This window comes from Taudactylus pleione, unplaced genomic scaffold (genome assembly GCF_031769625.1).
Source record: "Taudactylus pleione unplaced genomic scaffold, aTauple2 ptg000695l, whole genome shotgun sequence".
Lineage (NCBI taxonomy): Eukaryota > Metazoa > Chordata > Amphibia > Anura > Myobatrachidae > Taudactylus > Taudactylus pleione.
The window spans coordinates 4290941-4316637 of record NW_028285097.1 but is presented as its reverse complement, the minus strand read 5'-3'; positions in this window follow the sequence as shown (position 1 = coordinate 4316637).

Genomic DNA, 25697 nt, shown 5'->3' with positions numbered 1-25697 from the left:
ATACAGCAGTATATGAACCAGGATGACGCTAGGCTAATACAGCAGTATATACACCAGGATGACGCTAGGATAATACAGCAGTATATGCACCAGGGTGACGCTAGGATAATACAGCAGTATATGCACCAGGATGACACTAGGATAATACAGCAGTATATGTACCAGGGTGACACTAGGATAATACAGCAGTATATGTACCAGGATGACACTAGGATAATACAGCAGTATATGTACCAGGATGACACTAGGATAATACAGAAGTATATGTACCAGGGTGACACTAGGATAATACAGCAGTATATGCACCAGGATGACGCTAGGATAATACAGCAGTATATACACCAGGATGACGCTAGGATAATACAGCAGTATAAGCACCAGGATGACGCTAGGATAATACAGCAGTATATGCACCAGGATGACGCTAGGATAATACAGCAGTATATGCACCAAGATGACGCTAGGATAATACAGCAGTATATGCACCAGGATGACGCTAGGATAATACAGCAGTATATGTACCAGGGTGACGCTAGGATAATACAGCAGTATATGTACCAGGATGACACTAGGATAATACAGCAGTATATGCACCAGGATGACACTAGGATAATACAGCAGTATATGAACCAGGATGACGCTAGGATAATACAGCAGTATATACACCAGGATGACGCTAGGATAATACAGCAGTATATACACCAGGATGACGCTAGGATAATACAGCAGTATAAGCACCAGGATGAGACTAGGATAATACAGCAGTATATACACCAGGATGACGCTAGGATAATACAGCAGTATATACACCAGGATGACGCAAAGATAATACAGCAGTATATGAACCAGGATGACGCTAGGATAATACAGCAGTATATACACCAGGATGAGACTAGGATAATACAGCAGTATATACATCAGGATGACGCTAGGATAATACAGCAGTATATGCACCAGGATGAGACTAGGATAATACAGCAGTATATACACCAGGATGACACTAGGATAATACAGCAGTATATACACCAGGATGACGCTAGGATAATACAGCAGTATATACACCAGGACAGGCTTGCCTACCCTCCCGATTTGGTCGGGAGCCTCCCGAATATCGGGTGCTGCTCCCGACCGCCCGGAAAGGCAGGCAAGCGTCCCGGCTGCCGCCTGCCACCCACACATCTACTTGAAACCCCCGCAGCGTTGATGCCCGTTAACGCGATTCGCGCTGAATTGCTTCATCGTGGCTCCGCCCCCCGCTTCACAATGCCTTTATTTTTGGCATCGTGAAGAGGAGGCGGGGCCACGATGACGCGTTCATGCGGACACGCCCCTGGCCCCACCCCCAAAACGTCGTCATAGCCGGCCACGCCTCCCCCTCTATGCTTGCATTCAGCTCACTCCCGGAAGGAGGGAGCTGAATATCGGCAAGTATGCACCAGGATGACACTAGGATAATACAGCAGTATATGTACCAGGGTGACACTAGGATAATACAGCAGTATATGTACCAGGATGACACTTGGATAATACAGCAGTATATGTACCAGGATGACGCTAGTATAATACAGCAGTATATGCACCAGGACGACACTAGGATAATACAGCAGTATATGTACCAGGATGTCACTAGGATAATACAGAAGTATATGTACCAGGATGACGCTAGGATAATACAGCAGTATAAACACCAGGACGACACTAGGATAATACAGCAGTATATATACCAGGATGACACTAGGATAATACAGCAGTATATATACCAGGATGACACTAGGATAATACAGCAGTATATGTACCAGGATGACGCTAGGATAATACAGCAGTATATGTAGTTTATGTACCAGGATGACGCTAGGATAATACAGCAGTATATGTACCAGGATGACGCTAGGATAATACAGCAGTATATACACGAGGATGACGCTAGGCTAATACAGCAGTATATACACCAGGATGACGCTAGGATAATACAGCAGTATATGCACCAGGGTGACACTAGGATAATACAGCAGTATATGTACCAGGATGACACTAGGATAATACAGAAGTATATGTACCAGGGTGACACTAGGATAATACAGCAGTATATGCACCAGGATGACGCTAGGATAATACAGCAGTATATACACCAGGATGACGCTAGGATAATACAGCAGTATAAGCACCAGGATGACGCTAGGATAATACAGCAGTATATGCACCAGGATGACGCTAGGATAATACAGCAGTATATGCACCAAGATGACGCTAGGACAATACAGCAGTATATGCACCAGGATGACGCTAGGATAATACAGCAGTATATGTACCAGGGTGACACTAGGATAATACAGCAGTATATGTACCAGGATGACACTAGGATAATACAGCAGTATATGCACCAGGATGACACTAGGATAATACAGCAGTATATGAACCAGGATGACGCTAGGATAATACAGCAGTATATACACCAGGATGACGCTAGGATAATACAGCAGTATATACACCAGGATGACGCTAGGATAATACAGCAGTATAAGCACCAGGATGAGACTAGGATAATACAGCAGTATATACACCAGGATGACGCTAGGATAATACAGCAGTATATACACCAGGATGACGCAAAGATAATACAGCAGTATATGAACCAGGATGACGCTAGGCTAATACAGCAGTATATACACCAGGATGACGCTAGGATAATACAGCAGTATATGCACCAGGATGACACTAGGATAATACAGCAGTATATGTACCAGGGTGACACTAGGATAATACAGCAGTATATGTACCAGGATGACACTAGGATAATACAGCAGTATATGTACCAGGATGACACTAGGATAATACAGAAGTATATGTACCAGGGTGACACTAGGATAATACAGCAGTATATGCACCAGGATGACGCTAGGATAATACAGCAGTATATACACCAGGATGACGCTAGGATAATACAGCAGTATAAGCACCAGGATGACGCTAGGATAATACAGCAGTATATGCACCAGGATGACGCTAGGATAATACAGCAGTATATGCACCAAGATGACGCTAGGATAATACAGCAGTATATGCACCAGGATGACGCTAGGATAATACAGCAGTATATGTACCAGGGTGACGCTAGGATAATACAGCAGTATATGTACCAGGATGACACTAGGATAATACAGCAGTATATGCACCAGGATGACACTAGGATAATACAGCAGTATATGAACCAGGATGACGCTAGGATAATACAGCAGTATATACACCAGGATGACGCTAGGATAATACAGCAGTATATACACCAGGATGACGCTAGGATAATACAGCAATATAAGCACCAGGATGAGACTAGGATAATACAGCAGTATATACACCAGGATGACGCTAGGATAATACAGCAGTATATACACCAGGATGACGCAAAGATAATACAGCAGTATATGAACCAGGATGACGCTAGGATAATACAGCAGTATATACACCAGGATGAGACTAGGATAATACAGCAGTATATACATCAGGATGACGCTAGGATAATACAGCAGTATATGCACCAGGATGAGACTAGGATAATACAGCAGTATATACACCAGGATGACACTAGTATAATACAGCAGTATATACACCAGGATGACGCTAGGATAATACAGCAGTATATACACCAGGACAGGCTTGCCTACCCTCCCGATTTGGTCGGGAGCCTCCCGAATATCGGGTGCTGCTCCCGACCGCCCGGAAAGGCAGGCAAGCGTCCCGGCTGCCGCCTGCCACCCACACATCTACTTGAAACCCCCGCAGCGTTGATGCCCGTTAACGCGATTCGCGCTGAATTGCTTCATCGTGGCTCCGCCCCCCGCTTCACAATGCCTTTATTTTTGGCATCGTGAAGAGGAGGCGGGGCCACGATGACGCGTTCATGCGGACACGCCCCTGGCCCCACCCCCAAAACGTCGTCATAGCCGGCCACGCCTCCCCCTCTATGCTTGCATTCAGCTCACTCCCGGAAGGAGGGAGCTGAATATCGGCAAGTATGCACCAGGATGACACTAGGATAATACAGCAGTATATGTACCAGGGTGACACTAGGATAATACAGCAGTATATGTACCAGGATGACACTTGGATAATACAGCAGTATATGTACCAGGATGACGCTAGTATAATACAGCAGTATATGCACCAGGACGACACTAGGATAATACAGCAGTATATGTACCAGGATGTCACTAGGATAATACAGAAGTATATGTACCAGGATGACGCTAGGATAATACAGCAGTATAAACACCAGGACGACACTAGGATAATACAGCAGTATGTGTACCAGGATGACACTAGGATAATACAGAAGTATATGTACCAGGATGACACTAGGATAATACAGCAGTATATGTACCAGGATGACACTAGGATAATACAGCAGTATATACACCAGGATGACACTAGGATAATACAGCAGTATATATACCAGGATGACACTAGGATAATACAGCAGTATATGTACCAGGATGACGCTAGGATAATACAGCAGTATATGTAGTTTATGTACCAGGATGACGCTAGGATAATACAGCAGTATATGTACCAGGATGACGCTAGGATAATACAGCAGTATATACACGAGGATGACGCTAGGCTAATACAGCAGTATATACACCAGGATGACGCTAGGATAATACAGCAGTATATGCACCAGGGTGACACTAGGATAATACAGCAGTATATGTACCAGGATGACACTAGGATAATACAGAAGTATATGTACCAGGGTGACACTAGGATAATACAGCAGTATATGCACCAGGATGACGCTAGGATAATACAGCAGTATATACACCAGGATGACGCTAGGATAATACAGCAGTATAAGCACCAGGATGACGCTAGGATAATACAGCAGTATATGCACCAGGATGACGCTAGGATAATACAGCAGTATATGCACCAAGATGACGCTAGGACAATACAGCAGTATATGCACCAGGATGACGCTAGGATAATACAGCAGTATATGTACCAGGGTGACACTAGGATAATACAGCAGTATATGTACCAGGATGACACTAGGATAATACAGCAGTATATGCACCAGGATGACACTAGGATAATACAGCAGTATATGAACCAGGATGACGCTAGGATAATACAGCAGTATATACACCAGGATGACGCTAGGATAATACAGCAGTATATACACCAGGATGACGCTAGGATAATACAGCAGTATAAGCACCAGGATGAGACTAGGATAATACAGCAGTATATACACCAGGATGACGCTAGGATAATACAGCAGTATATACACCAGGATGACGCAAAGATAATACAGCAGTATATGAACCAGGATGACGCTAGGCTAATACAGCAGTATATACACCAGGATGACGCTAGGATAATACAGCAGTATATGCACCAGGATGACACTAGGATAATACAGCAGTATATGTACCAGGGTGACACTAGGATAATACAGCAGTATATGTACCAGGATGACACTAGGATAATACAGCAGTATATGTACCAGGATGACACTAGGATAATACAGAAGTATATGTACCAGGGTGACACTAGGATAATACAGCAGTATATGCACCAGGATGACGCTAGGATAATACAGCAGTATATACACCAGGATGACGCTAGGATAATACAGCAGTATAAGCACCAGGATGACGCTAGGATAATACAGCAGTATATGCACCAGGATGACGCTAGGATAATACAGCAGTATATGCACCAAGATGACGCTAGGATAATACAGCAGTATATGCACCAGGATGACGCTAGGATAATACAGCAGTATATGTACCAGGGTGACGCTAGGATAATACAGCAGTATATGTACCAGGATGACACTAGGATAATACAGCAGTATATGCACCAGGATGACACTAGGATAATACAGCAGTATATGAACCAGGATGACGCTAGGATAATACAGCAGTATATACACCAGGATGACGCTAGGATAATACAGCAGTATATACACCAGGATGACGCTAGGATAATACAGCAGTATAAGCACCAGGATGAGACTAGGATAATACAGCAGTATATACACCAGGATGACGCTAGGATAATACAGCAGTATATACACCAGGATGACGCAAAGATAATACAGCAGTATATGAACCAGGATGACGCTAGGATAATACAGCAGTATATACACCAGGATGAGACTAGGATAATACAGCAGTATATACATCAGGATGACGCTAGGATAATACAGCAGTATATGCACCAGGATGAGACTAGGATAATACAGCAGTATATACACCAGGATGACACTAGTATAATACAGCAGTATATACACCAGGATGACGCTAGGATAATACAGCAGTATATACACCAGGACAGGCTTGCCTACCCTCCCGATTTGGTCGGGAGCCTCCCGAATATCGGGTGCTGCTCCCGACCGCCCGGAAAGGCAGGCAAGCGTCCCGGCTGCCGCCTGCCACCCACACATCTACTTGAAACCCCCGCAGCGTTGATGCCCGTTAACGCGATTCGCGCTGAATTGCTTCATCGTGGCTCCGCCCCCCGCTTCACAATGCCTTTATTTTTGGCATCGTGAAGAGGAGGCGGGGCCACGATGACGCGTTCATGCGGACACGCCCCTGGCCCCACCCCCAAAACGTCGTCATAGCCGGCCACGCCTCCCCCTCTATGCTTGCATTCAGCTCACTCCCGGAAGGAGGGAGCTGAATATCGGCAAGTATGCACCAGGATGACACTAGGATAATACAGCAGTATATGTACCAGGGTGACACTAGGATAATACAGCAGTATATGTACCAGGATGACACTTGGATAATACAGCAGTATATGTACCAGGATGACGCTAGTATAATACAGCAGTATATGCACCAGGACGACACTAGGATAATACAGCAGTATATGTACCAGGATGTCACTAGGATAATACAGAAGTATATGTACCAGGATGACGCTAGGATAATACAGCAGTATAAACACCAGGACGACACTAGGATAATACAGCAGTATGTGTACCAGGATGACACTAGGATAATACAGAAGTATATGTACCAGGATGACACTAGGATAATACAGCAGTATATGTACCAGGATGACACTAGGATAATACAGCAGTATATACACCAGGATGACACTAGGATAATACAGCAGTATATATACCAGGATGACACTAGGATAATACAGCAGTATATGTACCAGGATGACGCTAGGATAATACAGCAGTATATGTAGTTTATGTACCAGGATGACGCTAGGATAATACAGCAGTATATGTACCAGGATGACGCTAGGATAATACAGCAGTATATACACGAGGATGACGCTAGGCTAATACAGCAGTATATACACCAGGATGACGCTAGGATAATACAGCAGTATATGCACCAGGGTGACGCTAGGATAATACAGCAGTATATGCACCAGGATGACACTAGGATAATACAGCAGTATATATACCAGGATGACACTAGGATAATACAGCAGTATATGTACCAGGGTGACACTAGGATAATACAGCAGTATATGTACCAGGATGACACTAGGATAATACAGCAGTATATGTACCAGGATGACACTAGGATAATACAGAAGTATATGTACCAGGGTGACACTAGGATAATACAGCAGTATATGCACCAGGATGACGCTAGGATAATACAGCAGTATATACACCAGGATGACGCTAGGATAATACAGCAGTATAAGCACCAGGATGACGCTAGGATAATACAGCAGTATATGCACCAGGATGACGCTAGGATAATACAGCAGTATATGCACCAAGATGACGCTAGGATAATACAGCAGTATATGCACCAGGATGACGCTAGGATAATACAGCAGTATATGTACCAGGGTGACACTAGGATAATACAGCAGTATATGTACCAGGATGACACTAGGATAATACAGCAGTATATGCACCAGGATGACACTAGGATAATACAGCAGTATATGAACCAGGATGACGCTAGGATAATACAGCAGTATATACACCAGGATGACGCTAGGATAATACAGCAGTATATACACCAGGATGACGCTAGGATAATACAGCAGTATAAGCACCAGGATGAGACTAGGATAATACAGCAGTATATACACCAGGATGACGCTAGGATAATACAGCAGTATATACACCAGGATGACGCAAAGATAATACAGCAGTATATGAACCAGGATGACGCTAGGCTAATACAGCAGTATATACACCAGGATGACGCTAGGATAATACAGCAGTATATGCACCAGGGTGACGCTAGGATAATACAGCAGTATATGCACCAGGATGACACTAGGATAATACAGCAATATATGTACCAGGGTGACACTAGGATAATACAGCAGTATATGTACCAGGATGACACTAGGATAATACAGCAGTATATGTACCAGGATGACACTAGGATAATACAGAAGTATATGTACCAGGGTGACACTAGGATAATACAGCAGTATATGCACCAGGATGACGCTAGGATAATACAGCAGTATATACACCAGGATGACGCTAGGATAATACAGCAGTATAAGCACCAGGATGACGCTAGGATAATACAGCAGTATATGCACCAGGATGACGCTAGGATAATACAGCAGTATATGCACCAAGATGACGCTAGGATAATACAGCAGTATATGCACCAGGATGACGCTAGGATAATACAGCAGTATATGTACCAGGGTGACGCTAGGATAATACAGCAGTATATGTACCAGGATGACACTAGGATAATACAGCAGTATATGCACCAGGATGACACTAGGATAATACAGCAGTATATGAACCAGGATGACGCTAGGATAATACAGCAGTATATACACCAGGATGACGCTAGGATAATACAGCAGTATATACACCAGGATGACGCTAGGATAATACAGCAGTATAAGCACCAGGATGAGACTAGGATAATACAGCAGTATATACACCAGGATGACGCTAGGATAATACAGCAGTATATACACCAGGATGACGCAAAGATAATACAGCAGTATATGAACCAGGATGACGCTAGGATAATACAGCAGTATATACACCAGGATGAGACTAGGATAATACAGCAGTATATACATCAGGATGACGCTAGGATAATACAGCAGTATATGCACCAGGATGAGACTAGGATAATACAGCAGTATATACACCAGGATGACACTAGGATAATACAGCAGTATATACACCAGGATGACGCTAGGATAATACAGGAGTATATGCACCAGGATGAGACTAGGATAATACAGCAGCATATACACCAGGATGACGCTAGGATAATACAGCAGTAAATGTACCAGGATGACGTTAGGATTATACAGCAGTATATACACCAGGATGACACTAGTATAATACAGCAGTATATGCACCAGGATGACACTAGGATAATACAGCAGTATATGTACCAGGATGATGCTAGGATAATACAGCAGTATATACACCATGATGACACTAGGATAATCCAGCAGTATATGTACCAGGATGACACTAGGATAATACAGCAGTATATGTACCTGGATGACACTAGGATAATACAGCAGTATATGCACCAGGATGAGACTATGATAATACAGCAGTATATGTACCAGGATGACGCTAGGATAATACAGCAGTATATACACCAGGATGACACTAGGATAATCCAGCAGTATATGTACCAGGATGACACTAGGATAATACAGCAGTATATACACCAGGATGACGCTAGGATAATACAGCAGTATATGTACCAGGATGACGCTAGGATTATACAGCAGTATATACACCAGGATGACACTAGTATAATACAGCAGTATATGCACCAGGATGACACTAGGATAATACAGCAGTATATGCACCAGGATGACGCTAGGATAATAGAGCAGTATATGTACCAGGATGACGCTAGGATAATACAGCAGTATATACACCATGATGACACTAGGATAATCCAGCAGTATATGTACCAGGATGACACTAGGATAATACAGCAGTATATGTACCTGGATGACACTAGGATAATACAGCAGTATATACACCAGGATGACACTAGGATAATACAGCAGTATATATACCAGGATGACACTAGGATAATACAGCAGTATATGTACCAGGATGACGCTAGGATAATACAGCAGTATATGTAGTTTATGTACCAGGATGACGCTAGGATAATACAGCAGTATATGTACCAGGATGACGCTAGGATAATACAGCAGTATATACACGAGGATGACGCTAGGCTAATACAGCAGTATATACACCAGGATGACGCTAGGATAATACAGCAGTATATGCACCAGGGTGACACTAGGATAATACAGCAGTATATGTACCAGGATGACACTAGGATAATACAGAAGTATATGTACCAGGGTGACACTAGGATAATACAGCAGTATATGCACCAGGATGACGCTAGGATAATACAGCAGTATATACACCAGGATGACGCTAGGATAATACAGCAGTATAAGCACCAGGATGACGCTAGGATAATACAGCAGTATATGCACCAGGATGACGCTAGGATAATACAGCAGTATATGCACCAAGATGACGCTAGGATAATACAGCAGTATATGCACCAGGATGACGCTAGGATAATACAGCAGTATATGTACCAGGGTGACACTAGGATAATACAGCAGTATATGTACCAGGATGACACTAGGATAATACAGCAGTATATGCACCAGGATGACACTAGGATAATACAGCAGTATATGAACCAGGATGACGCTAGGATAATACAGCAGTATATACACCAGGATGACGCTAGGATAATACAGCAGTATATACACCAGGATGACGCTAGGATAATACAGCAGTATAAGCACCAGGATGAGACTAGGATAATACAGCAGTATATACACCAGGATGACGCTAGGATAATACAGCAGTATATACACCAGGATGACGCAAAGATAATACAGCAGTATATGAACCAGGATGACGCTAGGCTAATACAGCAGTATATACACCAGGATGACGCTAGGATAATACAGCAGTATATGCACCAGGATGACACTAGGATAATACAGCAGTATATGTACCAGGGTGACACTAGGATAATACAGCAGTATATGTACCAGGATGACACTAGGATAATACAGCAGTATATGTACCAGGATGACACTAGGATAATACAGAAGTATATGTACCAGGGTGACACTAGGATAATACAGCAGTATATGCACCAGGATGACGCTAGGATAATACAGCAGTATATACACCAGGATGACGCTAGGATAATACAGCAGTATAAGCACCAGGATGACGCTAGGATAATACAGCAGTATATGCACCAGGATGACGCTAGGATAATACAGCAGTATATGCACCAAGATGACGCTAGGATAATACAGCAGTATATGCACCAGGATGACGCTAGGATAATACAGCAGTATATGTACCAGGGTGACGCTAGGATAATACAGCAGTATATGTACCAGGATGACACTAGGATAATACAGCAGTATATGCACCAGGATGACACTAGGATAATACAGCAGTATATGAACCAGGATGACGCTAGGATAATACAGCAGTATATACACCAGGATGACGCTAGGATAATACAGCAGTATATACACCAGGATGACGCTAGGATAATACAGCAGTATAAGCACCAGGATGAGACTAGGATAATACAGCAGTATATACACCAGGATGACGCTAGGATAATACAGCAGTATATACACCAGGATGACGCAAAGATAATACAGCAGTATATGAACCAGGATGACGCTAGGATAATACAGCAGTATATACACCAGGATGAGACTAGGATAATACAGCAGTATATACATCAGGATGACGCTAGGATAATACAGCAGTATATGCACCAGGATGAGACTAGGATAATACAGCAGTATATACACCAGGATGACACTAGTATAATACAGCAGTATATACACCAGGATGACGCTAGGATAATACAGCAGTATATACACCAGGACAGGCTTGCCTACCCTCCCGATTTGGTCGGGAGCCTCCCGAATATCGGGTGCTGCTCCCGACCGCCCGGAAAGGCAGGCAAGCGTCCCGGCTGCCGCCTGCCACCCACACATCTACTTGAAACCCCCGCAGCGTTGATGCCCGTTAACGCGATTCGCGCTGAATTGCTTCATCGTGGCTCCGCCCCCCGCTTCACAATGCCTTTATTTTTGGCATCGTGAAGAGGAGGCGGGGCCACGATGACGCGTTCATGCGGACACGCCCCTGGCCCCACCCCCAAAACGTCGTCATAGCCGGCCACGCCTCCCCCTCTATGCTTGCATTCAGCTCACTCCCGGAAGGAGGGAGCTGAATATCGGCAAGTATGCACCAGGATGACACTAGGATAATACAGCAGTATATGTACCAGGGTGACACTAGGATAATACAGCAGTATATGTACCAGGATGACACTTGGATAATACAGCAGTATATGTACCAGGATGACGCTAGTATAATACAGCAGTATATGCACCAGGACGACACTAGGATAATACAGCAGTATATGTACCAGGATGTCACTAGGATAATACAGAAGTATATGTACCAGGATGACGCTAGGATAATACAGCAGTATAAACACCAGGACGACACTAGGATAATACAGCAGTATGTGTACCAGGATGACACTAGGATAATACAGAAGTATATGTACCAGGATGACACTAGGATAATACAGCAGTATATGTACCAGGATGACACTAGGATAATACAGCAGTATATACACCAGGATGACACTAGGATAATACAGCAGTATATATACCAGGATGACACTAGGATAATACAGCAGTATATGTACCAGGATGACGCTAGGATAATACAGCAGTATATGTAGTTTATGTACCAGGATGACGCTAGGATAATACAGCAGTATATGTACCAGGATGACGCTAGGATAATACAGCAGTATATACACGAGGATGACGCTAGGCTAATACAGCAGTATATACACCAGGATGACGCTAGGATAATACAGCAGTATATGCACCAGGGTGACGCTAGGATAATACAGCAGTATATGCACCAGGATGACACTAGGATAATACAGCAGTATATATACCAGGATGACACTAGGATAATACAGCAGTATATGTACCAGGGTGACACTAGGATAATACAGCAGTATATGTACCAGGATGACACTAGGATAATACAGCAGTATATGTACCAGGATGACACTAGGATAATACAGAAGTATATGTACCAGGGTGACACTAGGATAATACAGCAGTATATGCACCAGGATGACGCTAGGATAATACAGCAGTATATACACCAGGATGACGCTAGGATAATACAGCAGTATAAGCACCAGGATGACGCTAGGATAATACAGCAGTATATGCACCAGGATGACGCTAGGATAATACAGCAGTATATGCACCAAGATGACGCTAGGATAATACAGCAGTATATGCACCAGGATGACGCTAGGATAATACAGCAGTATATGTACCAGGGTGACACTAGGATAATACAGCAGTATATGTACCAGGATGACACTAGGATAATACAGCAGTATATGCACCAGGATGACACTAGGATAATACAGCAGTATATGAACCAGGATGACGCTAGGATAATACAGCAGTATATACACCAGGATGACGCTAGGATAATACAGCAGTATATACACCAGGATGACGCTAGGATAATACAGCAGTATAAGCACCAGGATGAGACTAGGATAATACAGCAGTATATACACCAGGATGACGCTAGGATAATACAGCAGTATATACACCAGGATGACGCAAAGATAATACAGCAGTATATGAACCAGGATGACGCTAGGCTAATACAGCAGTATATACACCAGGATGACGCTAGGATAATACAGCAGTATATGCACCAGGGTGACGCTAGGATAATACAGCAGTATATGCACCAGGATGACACTAGGATAATACAGCAGTATATGTACCAGGGTGACACTAGGATAATACAGCAGTATATGTACCAGGATGACACTAGGATAATACAGCAGTATATGTACCAGGATGACACTAGGATAATACAGAAGTATATGTACCAGGGTGACACTAGGATAATACAGCAGTATATGCACCAGGATGACGCTAGGATAATACAGCAGTATATACACCAGGATGACGCTAGGATAATACAGCAGTATAAGCACCAGGATGACGCTAGGATAATACAGCAGTATATGCACCAGGATGACGCTAGGATAATACAGCAGTATATGCACCAAGATGACGCTAGGATAATACAGCAGTATATGCACCAGGATGACGCTAGGATAATACAGCAGTATATGTACCAGGGTGACGCTAGGATAATACAGCAGTATATGTACCAGGATGACACTAGGATAATACAGCAGTATATGCACCAGGATGACACTAGGATAATACAGCAGTATATGAACCAGGATGACGCTAGGATAATACAGCAGTATATACACCAGGATGACGCTAGGATAATACAGCAGTATATACACCAGGATGACGCTAGGATAATACAGCAGTATAAGCACCAGGATGAGACTAGGATAATACAGCAGTATATACACCAGGATGACGCTAGGATAATACAGCAGTATATACACCAGGATGACGCAAAGATAATACAGCAGTATATGAACCAGGATGACGCTAGGATAATACAGCAGTATATACACCAGGATGAGACTAGGATAATACAGCAGTATATACATCAGGATGACGCTAGGATAATACAGCAGTATATGCACCAGGATGAGACTAGGATAATACAGCAGTATATACACCAGGATGACACTAGTATAATACAGCAGTATATACACCAGGATGACGCTAGGATAATACAGCAGTATATACACCAGGACAGGCTTGCCTACCCTCCCGATTTGGTCGGGAGCCTCCCGAATATCGGGTGCTGCTCCCGACCGCCCGGAAAGGCAGGCAAGCGTCCCGGCTGCCGCCTGCCACCCACACATCTACTTGAAACCCCCGCAGCGTTGATGCCCGTTAACGCGATTCGCGCTGAATTGCTTCATCGTGGCTCCGCCCCCCGCTTCACAATGCCTTTATTTTTGGCATCGTGAAGAGGAGGCGGGGCCACGATGACGCGTTCATGCGGACACGCCCCTGGCCCCACCCCCAAAACGTCGTCATAGCCGGCCACGCCTCCCCCTCTATGCTTGCATTCAGCTCACTCCCGGAAGGAGGGAGCTGAATATCGGCAAGTATGCACCAGGATGACACTAGGATAATACAGCAGTATATGTACCAGGGTGACACTAGGATAATACAGCAGTATATGTACCAGGATGACACTTGGATAATACAGCAGTATATGTACCAGGATGACGCTAGTATAATACAGCAGTATATGCACCAGGACGACACTAGGATAATACAGCAGTATATGTACCAGGATGTCACTAGGATAATACAGAAGTATATGTACCAGGATGACGCTAGGATAATACAGCAGTATAAACACCAGGACGACACTAGGATAATACAGCAGTATGTGTACCAGGATGACACTAGGATAATACAGAAGTATATGTACCAGGATGACACTAGGATAATACAGCAGTATATGTACCAGGATGACACTAGGATAATACAGCAGTATATACACCAGGATGACACTAGGATAATACAGCAGTATATATACCAGGATGACACTAGGATAATACAGCAGTATATGTACCAGGATGACGCTAGGATAATACAGCAGTATATGTAGTTTATGTACCAGGATGACGCTAGGATAATACAGCAGTATATGTACCAGGATGACGCTAGGATAATACAGCAGTATATACACGAGGATGACGCTAGGCTAATACAGCAGTATATACACCAGGATGACGCTAGGATAATACAGCAGTATATGCACCAGGGTGACGCTAGGATAATACAGCAGTATATGCACCAGGATGACACTAGGATAATACAGCAGTATATATACCAGGATGACACTAGGATAATACAGCAGTATATGTACCAGGGTGACACTAGGATAATACAGCAGTATATGTACCAGGATGACACTAGGATAATACAGCAGTATATGTACCAGGATGACACTAGGATAATACAGAAGTATATGTACCAGGGTGACACTAGGATAATACAGCAGTATATGCACCAGGATGACGCTAGGATAATACAGCAGTATATACACCAGGATGACGCTAGGATAATACAGCAGTATAAGCACCAGGATGACGCTAGGATAATACAGCAGTATATGCACCAGGATGACGCTAGGATAATACAGCAGTATATGCACCAAGATGACGCTAGGATAATACAGCAGTATATGCACCAGGATGACGCTAGGATAATACAGCAGTATATGTACCAGGGTGACACTAGGATAATACAGCAGTATATGTACCAGGATGACACTAGGATAATACAGCAGTATATGCACCAGGATGACACTAGGATAATACAGCAGTATATGAACCAGGATGACGCTAGGATAATACAGCAGTATATACACCAGGATGACGCTAGGATAATACAGCAGTATATACACCAGGATGACGCTAGGATAATACAGCAGTATAAGCACCAGGATGAGACTAGGATAATACAGCAGTATATACACCAGGATGACGCTAGGATAATACAGCAGTATATACACCAGGATGACGCAAAGATAATACAGCAGTATATGAACCAGGATGACGCTAGGCTAATACAGCAGTATATACACCAGGATGACGCTAGGATAATACAGCAGTATATGCACCAGGGTGACGCTAGGATAATACAGCAGTATATGCACCAGGATGACACTAGGATAATACAGCAGTATATGTACCAGGGTGACACTAGGATAATACAGCAGTATATGTACCAGGATGACACTAGGATAATACAGCAGTATATGTACCAGGATGACACTAGGATAATACAGAAGTATATGTACCAGGGTGACACTAGGATAATACAGCAGTATATGCACCAGGATGACGCTAGGATAATACAGCAGTATATACACCAGGATGACGCTAGGATAATACAGCAGTATAAGCACCAGGATGACGCTAGGATAATACAGCAGTATATGCACCAGGATGACGCTAGGATAATACAGCAGTATATGCACCAAGATGACGCTAGGATAATACAGCAGTATATGCACCAGGATGACGCTAGGATAATACAGCAGTATATGTACCAGGGTGACGCTAGGATAATACAGCAGTATATGTACCAGGATGACACTAGGATAATACAGCAGTATATGCACCAGGATGACACTAGGATAATACAGCAGTATATGAACCAGGATGACGCTAGGATAATACAGCAGTATATACACCAGGATGACGCTAGGATAATACAGCAGTATATACACCAGGATGACGCTAGGATAATACAGCAGTATAAGCACCAGGATGAGACTAGGATAATACAGCAGTATATACACCAGGATGACGCTAGGATAATACAGCAGTATATACACCAGGATGACGCAAAGATAATACAGCAGTATATGAACCAGGATGACGCTAGGATAATACAGCAGTATATACACCAGGATGAGACTAGGATAATACAGCAGTATATACATCAGGATGACGCTAGGATAATACAGCAGTATATGCACCAGGATGAGACTAGGATAATACAGCAGTATATACACCAGGATGACACTAGGATAATACAGCAGTATATACACCAGGATGACGCTAGGATAATACAGGAGTATATGCACCAGGATGAGACTAGGATAATACAGCAGCATATACACCAGGATGACGCTAGGATAATACAGCAGTAAATGTACCAGGATGACGTTAGGATTATACAGCAGTATATACACCAGGATGACACTAGTATAATACAGCAGTATATGCACCAGGATGACACTAGGATAATACAGCAGTATATGTACCAGGATGATGCTAGGATAATACAGCAGTATATACACCATGATGACACTAGGATAATCCAGCAGTATATGTACCAGGATGACACTAGGATAATACAGCAGTATATGTACCTGGATGACACTAGGATAATACAGCAGTATATGCACCAGGATGAGACTATGATAATACAGCAGTATATGTACCAGGATGACGCTAGGATAATACAGCAGTATATACACCAGGATGACACTAGGATAATCCAGCAGTATATGTACCAGGATGACACTAGGATAATACAGCAGTATATACACCAGGATGACGCTAGGATAATACAGCAGTATATGTACCAGGATGACGCTAGGATTATACAGCAGTATATACACCAGGATGACACTAGTATAATACAGCAGTATATGCACCAGGATGACACTAGGATAATACAGCAGTATATGCACCAGGATGACGCTAGGATAATAGAGCAGTATATGTACCAGGATGACGCTAGGATAATACAGCAGTATATACACCATGATGACACTAGGATAATCCAGCAGTATATGTACCAGGATGACACTAGGATAATACAGCAGTATATGTACCTGGATGACACTAGGATAATACAGCAGTATATGCACCAGGATGAGACTATGATAATACAGCAGTATATGTACCAGGATGACGCTAGGATAATACAGCAGTATATACACCAGGATGACACTAGGATAATCCAGCAGTATATGTACCAGGATGACACTAGGATAATACAGCAGTATATGTTCCAGGATGACACTAGGATAATACAGCAGTATATGCTCCAGGATAAGACTATGATAATACAGCAGTATATGTACCAGGATGACGCTAGGATAATACAGCAGTATATACACCAGGATGACACTAGGATAATACAGCAGTATATACACCTGGATGACACTAGTATAATACAGCAGTATATGCACCAGGATGACACTAGGATAATACAGCAGTATATGCACCAGGATGACGCTAGGATAATACAGCAGTATATGTACCAGGATGACGCTAGGATAATACAGCAGTATATGCACCAGGATGACGCTAGGATAATACAGCAGTATATGCACCAGGATGACGCTAGGATAATACAGCAGTATATGCACCAGTATGACGCTAGGATAATACAGCAGGATATGCACCAGGATGACGCTAGGATAATACAGCAGGATATGCACCAGGATGAGGCTAGGATAATACAGCAGTATATGCACCAGGGTGACGCTAGGATAATACAGCAGTATATACACCAAGGTGACGCTAGGATAATACAGCAGTATATGTACCAGGATGACGCTAGGATAATACAGCAGTATATACACCAGGGTGACACTAGGATAATACAGCAGTATATGTACCAGGATGACACTAGGATAATACAGCAGTATATGTACCAGGGTGACACTAGGATAATACAGCAGTATATGTACCAGGTTGACACTAGGATAATACAGCAGTATATGCACCAGGATGACGCTAGGATAATACAGCAGTATATGTACCAGGGTGACGCTAGGATAATACAGCAGTATATACACCAGGATGACACTAGGATAATACAGCAGATAATACACTAGGATGACGCTAGGATAATACAGGAGTATATGTACCAGGGTGACACTAGGATAATACAGCAGTATATACACCAGGATGACGCAAGGATAATACAGCAGTATATGTACCAGGGTGACACTAGGATAATACAGCAGTATATGCACCAGGATGACGCTAGGATAATACAGCAGTATATGTACCAGGATGACGTTAGGATAATACAGCAGTATATGTACCAGGGTGACACTAGGATATACAGCAGTATATGTACCAGGGTGACACTAGGATAATACCGCAGTATATGTACCAGGATGACGCTAGGATAATACAGCAGTATATGTACCAGGGTGACACTAGGATAATACCGCAGTATATGTACCAGGATGACAGTAGGATAATACAGCAGTATATACACCAGGACAGGCTTGCCTACCCTCCCGATTTGGTCTGGAGCCTCCCGAATATCGGGTGCTGCTCCCGACCCCCCGGAAAGGCAGGCAAGCCTCCCGGCTGCCGCCTGCCACCCGCACAACTACTTGGAACCCCCGCAGCGGGGATGCCCGTTAACGCGATTCGCGCTGAATCGCGTCATCGTGGCTCCGCCCCTCGCTTCACAATGCCTTTATTTTTGGCATCGTGAAGAGGAGGCGGGACCACGATGAAGCGTTCATGCGGACACGCCCCTGGCCCCACCCCCAAAACGTCGTCATAGCCGGCCACGCCTCCCCCTCTATGCTTGCATTCAGCTCCCTCCCGGAAGGAGGGAGCTGAATATCGGCAAGTATGCACCAGGATGACACTAGGATAATACAGCAGTATATGTACCAGGGTGACACTAGGATAATACAGCAGTATATGTACCAGGATGACACTAGGATAATACAGCAATATATGTACCAGGATGACGCTAGTATAATACAGCAGTATATGCACCAGGACGACACTAGGATAATACAGCAGTATATGCACCAGGATGTCACTAGGATAATACAGCAGTATATGCACCAGGACGACACTAGGATAATACAGCAGTATATGTACCAGGGTGACACTAGGATAATACAGCAGTATATACACCAGGATTACACTAGGATAATACAGCAGTATATACACAAGGATGACGCTAGGATAATACAGCAGTATATGTACCAGGATGACGCTAGGATAATACAGCAGTATATACACCAGGATGACGCTAGGATAATACAGCAGTATATACACCAGGATGACACTAGGATAATACAGCAGTATATACACCAGGAGGACACTAGGATAATACAGCAGTATATGCACCAGGATGACACTAGGATAATACAGCAGTATATGCAACAGGAGGACACTAGGATAATACAGCAGTATATGCACCAGGATGACACTAGGATAATACAGCAGTATATGCACCAGGATGACACTAGGATAGTACAGCAGTATATACACCAGGATGACACTAGGATAATACAGCAGTATATGAACCAGGATGACACTAGGATAATACAGCAGTATATGTACCAGGAAGACGCTAGGATAATACAGCAGTATAAACACCAGGACGACACTAGGATAATACAGCAGTATATGCACCAGGATGACACTAGGATAATACAGAAGTATATGTACCAGGATGACACTAGGATAATACAGCAGTATATGTACCAGGATGAAACTAGGATAATACAGCAGTATATACACCAGGATGACACTAGGATAATACAGCAGTATATATACCAGGATGACACTAGGATAATACAGCATTATATGCACCAGGATGACACTAGGATAATACTGCAGTATATGCACCAGGATGACGCTAGGATAATACAGCAGTATATGCACCAGGATGATACTAGGATAATACAGCAGTATATGTACCAGGTGAACACTAGGATAATACAGCAGTATATGCACCAGGATGACACTAGGATAATACAGCAGTATATCCACCAGGATGACGCTAGGATAATACAGCAGTATATCCACCAGGATGACGCTAGGATAATACAGCAGTATATCCACCAGGATGACGCTAGGATAATACAGCAGTATATCCACCAGGATGACGCTAGGATACTACAGCAGTATATGCACTAGGGGTGTGCACCGGCCACTTTTCGTGTTTTGTGTTTTGGTTTTGGATCTGGATCTTTCTTCGTGTTTTGGATCTGGATTGGTTTTGCCAAAACCACCCTTCCGTGTTTTGGGTTCTGGGTTTTGTGTTTTGGATCTGTATTTTTTTGAAAAAAAGCATAAAAACAGCTAAAATCACAGAATTTGTAGGTTTTTCTGCTCCTATGCTATTATTAACCTCAATAACCTTAATTTCCACTCATTTCCAGTCTATTCTGAACACCTCACACCTCACAATAGTGTTTTTATGTCCAAAAGGTTGCACCGAGGTAGCTGGATGACTATGCTAAGCGACACGAGTGGGCGGCACAAACACGTGACCCATCTAGGAGTGACACTGCAGTGGCAGGCAGGATGGCAGTTAGAAAAACTAGGCCCCAAACTGTACATAATGCAAAGAAAAAAAGAGGTGCAAGATGGAATTGTCCTTGGGCCCTCCCACCCACCCTTATGTTGTATAAACAGGACATGCACACTTTAACAAATCAATCATTTCAGCGCCAGGGTCTGCCACACAACTGTGGCTGAAATGATTGGTTCGTTTGGGCCCCCACAAAACAAGCTGGCAATTAATGTGTCCCTGCACAAACTGGCTCTACGGAGGCAAGATGTCATCCTCATCCTCCTCATCCACCGATTCCTCACCCTCTTCAGTGTGTACATCCTCATCCTCACAAAGTATTAACTCGTCCCCACTTGAATCCACCACCACAGGTCCCTCTGTACCTTCTGGAGGCTGGTCTCCCTGGAAGAGCTGATAATTCATTTTGATGAACATCATCTTCTCCACATTCTGTGGAAGCAACCTCCTACGCCTTTCGCTGACAAGGTTCCCGGCTGCACTAAACACTCTTTCGGAGTACACACTGGAGGGGGGGCAACTCAGGTAAAATAGAGCCAGTTTGTACAGGGGCCTCCAAATTGCCTCTTTTTCCTGCCAGTACAGGTATGGACTGTCTGACATGCCTACTTGGATGCTGTCACCGATGTAATCCTCCACCATTCTGTCAATGGTGACAGTATCATATGCAGTGACAGTAGACATGTCAGAAATTGTTGCCAGGTCCTTCAGTCCGGACCAGATGTCCAAACTTGGTCCTGCCTGCCCTGCATCACCGCCAGCGGGTTGCTTAGGATACCTAAGTTTTTTCCTGGCAGCCCCAGTTGCGGGAGAAAATGAAGAAGGAGCCGTTGACGTGTCACGTTCCGCTTCAGCTGACAGTGTGTTCACCAGCAGGTCTTTGCACCTCTGCAGGCTTGTGTCGGCCGGAAAGAGAGACACCACATAGGCTTTAAACCTAGGATCGAGCACGGTGGCCAAAATGTAGTGGTCTGATTTCAACAGATTGACCACCCTGGAATCCTGGCAAAGCGAATGAAGGGCTTCATCCACAAGTCCCACATGCCGAGCGGAATCGCTCCGTCTTAGCTCCTCCTTCACTTTCTCCAGCTGCTTCTGCAAAAGCCTGATGAGGGGAATGACCTGACTCAAGCTGGCAGTGTCTGAACTGACTTCACGTGTGGCAAGTTCGAAGGGCTGAAGAACCTTGCACAACACGGAAATCATTCTCCACTGCGCTTGAGTCAGGTGCATACCCCCTCCTTTGCCTATGTCATAGGTGGATGTATAGGCTTGTATGGCCTTTTGCTGCTCCTCCATCCTCTGAAGCATATAGAGGGTTGAGTTCCACCGCGTCACAACCTCTTGCTTCAGGTGATGGCGGGGCAGGTTCAAGAGTGTTTGCTGGCGCTCCAGTCTTCGGCACGCAGTCGCTGAATGGCGAAAGTGGCCAGAAATTTTTCGGGCCACCCAAAGCGTCTCCTGCACGCCCCTGTCGCTTTTCAGAAAATTCTGCACCACCAAGTTTATTGTGTGAGCAAAACATGGGACGTGCTGGAATTTGCCCAGATGTAATGCCCGCACAATATTGGTGGCGTTGTCAGATATCACAAATCCCCAGGAGAGTCTAAGTGGGGTAAGCCACTGGGCGATGATTTCCCTCAGTTTCTCTAAGAGGTTGTCGGCGGTGTGCCTCTTACTGAAACCGGTGATACACAGCGTAGCCTGCCTTGTAACGAGCTGGCGTTTCTGAGATGCTGCTACTGGTGACGCTGCTGCTGTTGCTGCGTAAGGTGATACATCTACCCAGTGGGCTGTCACAGTCATATAGTCCTTAGTCTGCCCTGTTCCACTTGTCCACATGTCCGTGGTTAAGTGGACATTGTGTACAACGGCATTTTTCAGGACACTGAGGACACTTTTTCTGACGTTTCTGTACAGTCTCGGTATCGCCTGCCTAGTGAAGTGGAATCTAGACGGGATTTGGAACCGGGGACACACTACCTCCATCAATTGTCTAAATCCCACTGCACTAATGGCGGATACCGGACGCACGTCTAACACCAACATAGCAGTCAAGGCCTCAGTTATACGTTTTGCTTCAGGATGACTGCTGTCGTACTTCATCCTCCTCGCTAAGGACTGTTGGAGGGTCAATTGTTTAGTAAAAGTAGTGGTGTTCCTACTTCCTCTCTGGGATGATGAACGACTCCCAGCAGCAGCAGCAACAGCAGCAGCGGCAGCAGTAGGCGTAGCAATGCAGGATCCTCCGGAGGAATCCCGGATAGGAGAGTCAGTCATGCCAGTGATATGGCCTGCAGGACTACTTCCGATCCTGACTAAGGAGGAAATTGACGAGGAGGGAGTTGACGGTGTGGTTTGCAGGCGCTTGGATACAACAGGACAACGGGATTTAGGTGTCCCTGGACTGCTTACGGTCTGAGCCAAAGTTTCTGAACTTGACAGTAACTTTTTATGAACGCGCTGCAGGTGCCGTATAAGGGAGGATGTTCCTAGGTGGTTGACGTCCCTACCCCTACTTATTTCACCTTTACATATGGTACATATGGCAAGACAGTTGTTGTCCGGATTTGGATAGAAATATTGCCAGACCAAAGAGGTGGAATGTTTGGTCTTCTGCCCAGGCATGACCGTGATGGGCTTTTTCATCCCACGGACAACAACTGTCTCCCCCGGAGCCTGATTTAAACAAACCACATCACCATCAGAATCCTCCTCGCCAACTTCCTCCTCAGCGCCAGCTACACCAGTATCCTCATCCTGTTGTACTTCAACAGTGACATCTTCAATTTGCATATCAGCAAGTGGACTGTGGGTGCTCCTTTCAGCACTTGCAGGGGGCGTGCAAATGGTGGAAAGAGCCACCTCTTCCCGTCCAGTGCTGGGAAGGTCAGGCATCGCAACCACCACCACACTTGGACTCTCTTTGGGGATTTGTGATATCTTCTTAGAAAGCACAGTTCTTCGCTGTGCTTTTGCCAGCTTAACTCTTTTGATTTTTTTAGTGGGAGGAGTGCTTCCATCGTCATGTGAAGCTGAACCACTAGTCATGAACATACTAGGGATCGACCTTAGCCGTTCCTTGCCACTCCGTGTCGTAAATGGCATATTGGCAAGTTTACGTTTCTCTTCAGCTGATTTAAATGTCTTTTTCAAGGTCATTTTCCTGAACTTTGCCATTTGGGATTGTATGTGCCCTCTACTATGACATTGGGCATCGGCCTTGGCAGACGACGTTGATGGCATGTTATCGTCTATGTCATGACTAGTGGCAGCAGCTTCAGCACTAGGAGGAAGTGGTTCTTGATCTTTCTCTATTTTATTTTTATCGGAGAAAGTTTGGTCCTCCATTTATGTTATATCGATTTGATATATACGTGCGGCTAAACACAGAAAATAAATTTTTTTTTGGTTCGGACTGGAGTGTACTTTGTGGGTTACAGCACCCTTTAACGGTCAAGCCAGCCGGCCCTTTACTTATGACACAGGCGCACTCTTGGCACTACTTTGTTGATGCACGTGCGGCTACTGCGCACACAATTCACAAACACAGAAAATAATTTTTTTTTTGGTTTGGACTGGAGTGTACTTTCGGGGGTTACAGCACCCTTAACGGTCAAGCCAGCCGGCCCTTTACTTATGACACAGGCGCACGCTTGACACTACTTTGTTGATGCACGTGCGGCTACTGCGCACACAATTCACAAACACAGAAAATAATTTTTTTTTGGTTTGGACTGGAGTGTACTTTCAGGGGTTACAGCACCCTTTAACGGTCAAGCCAGCCGGCCCTTTACTTATGACACAGGCGCACGCTTGGCACTACTTTG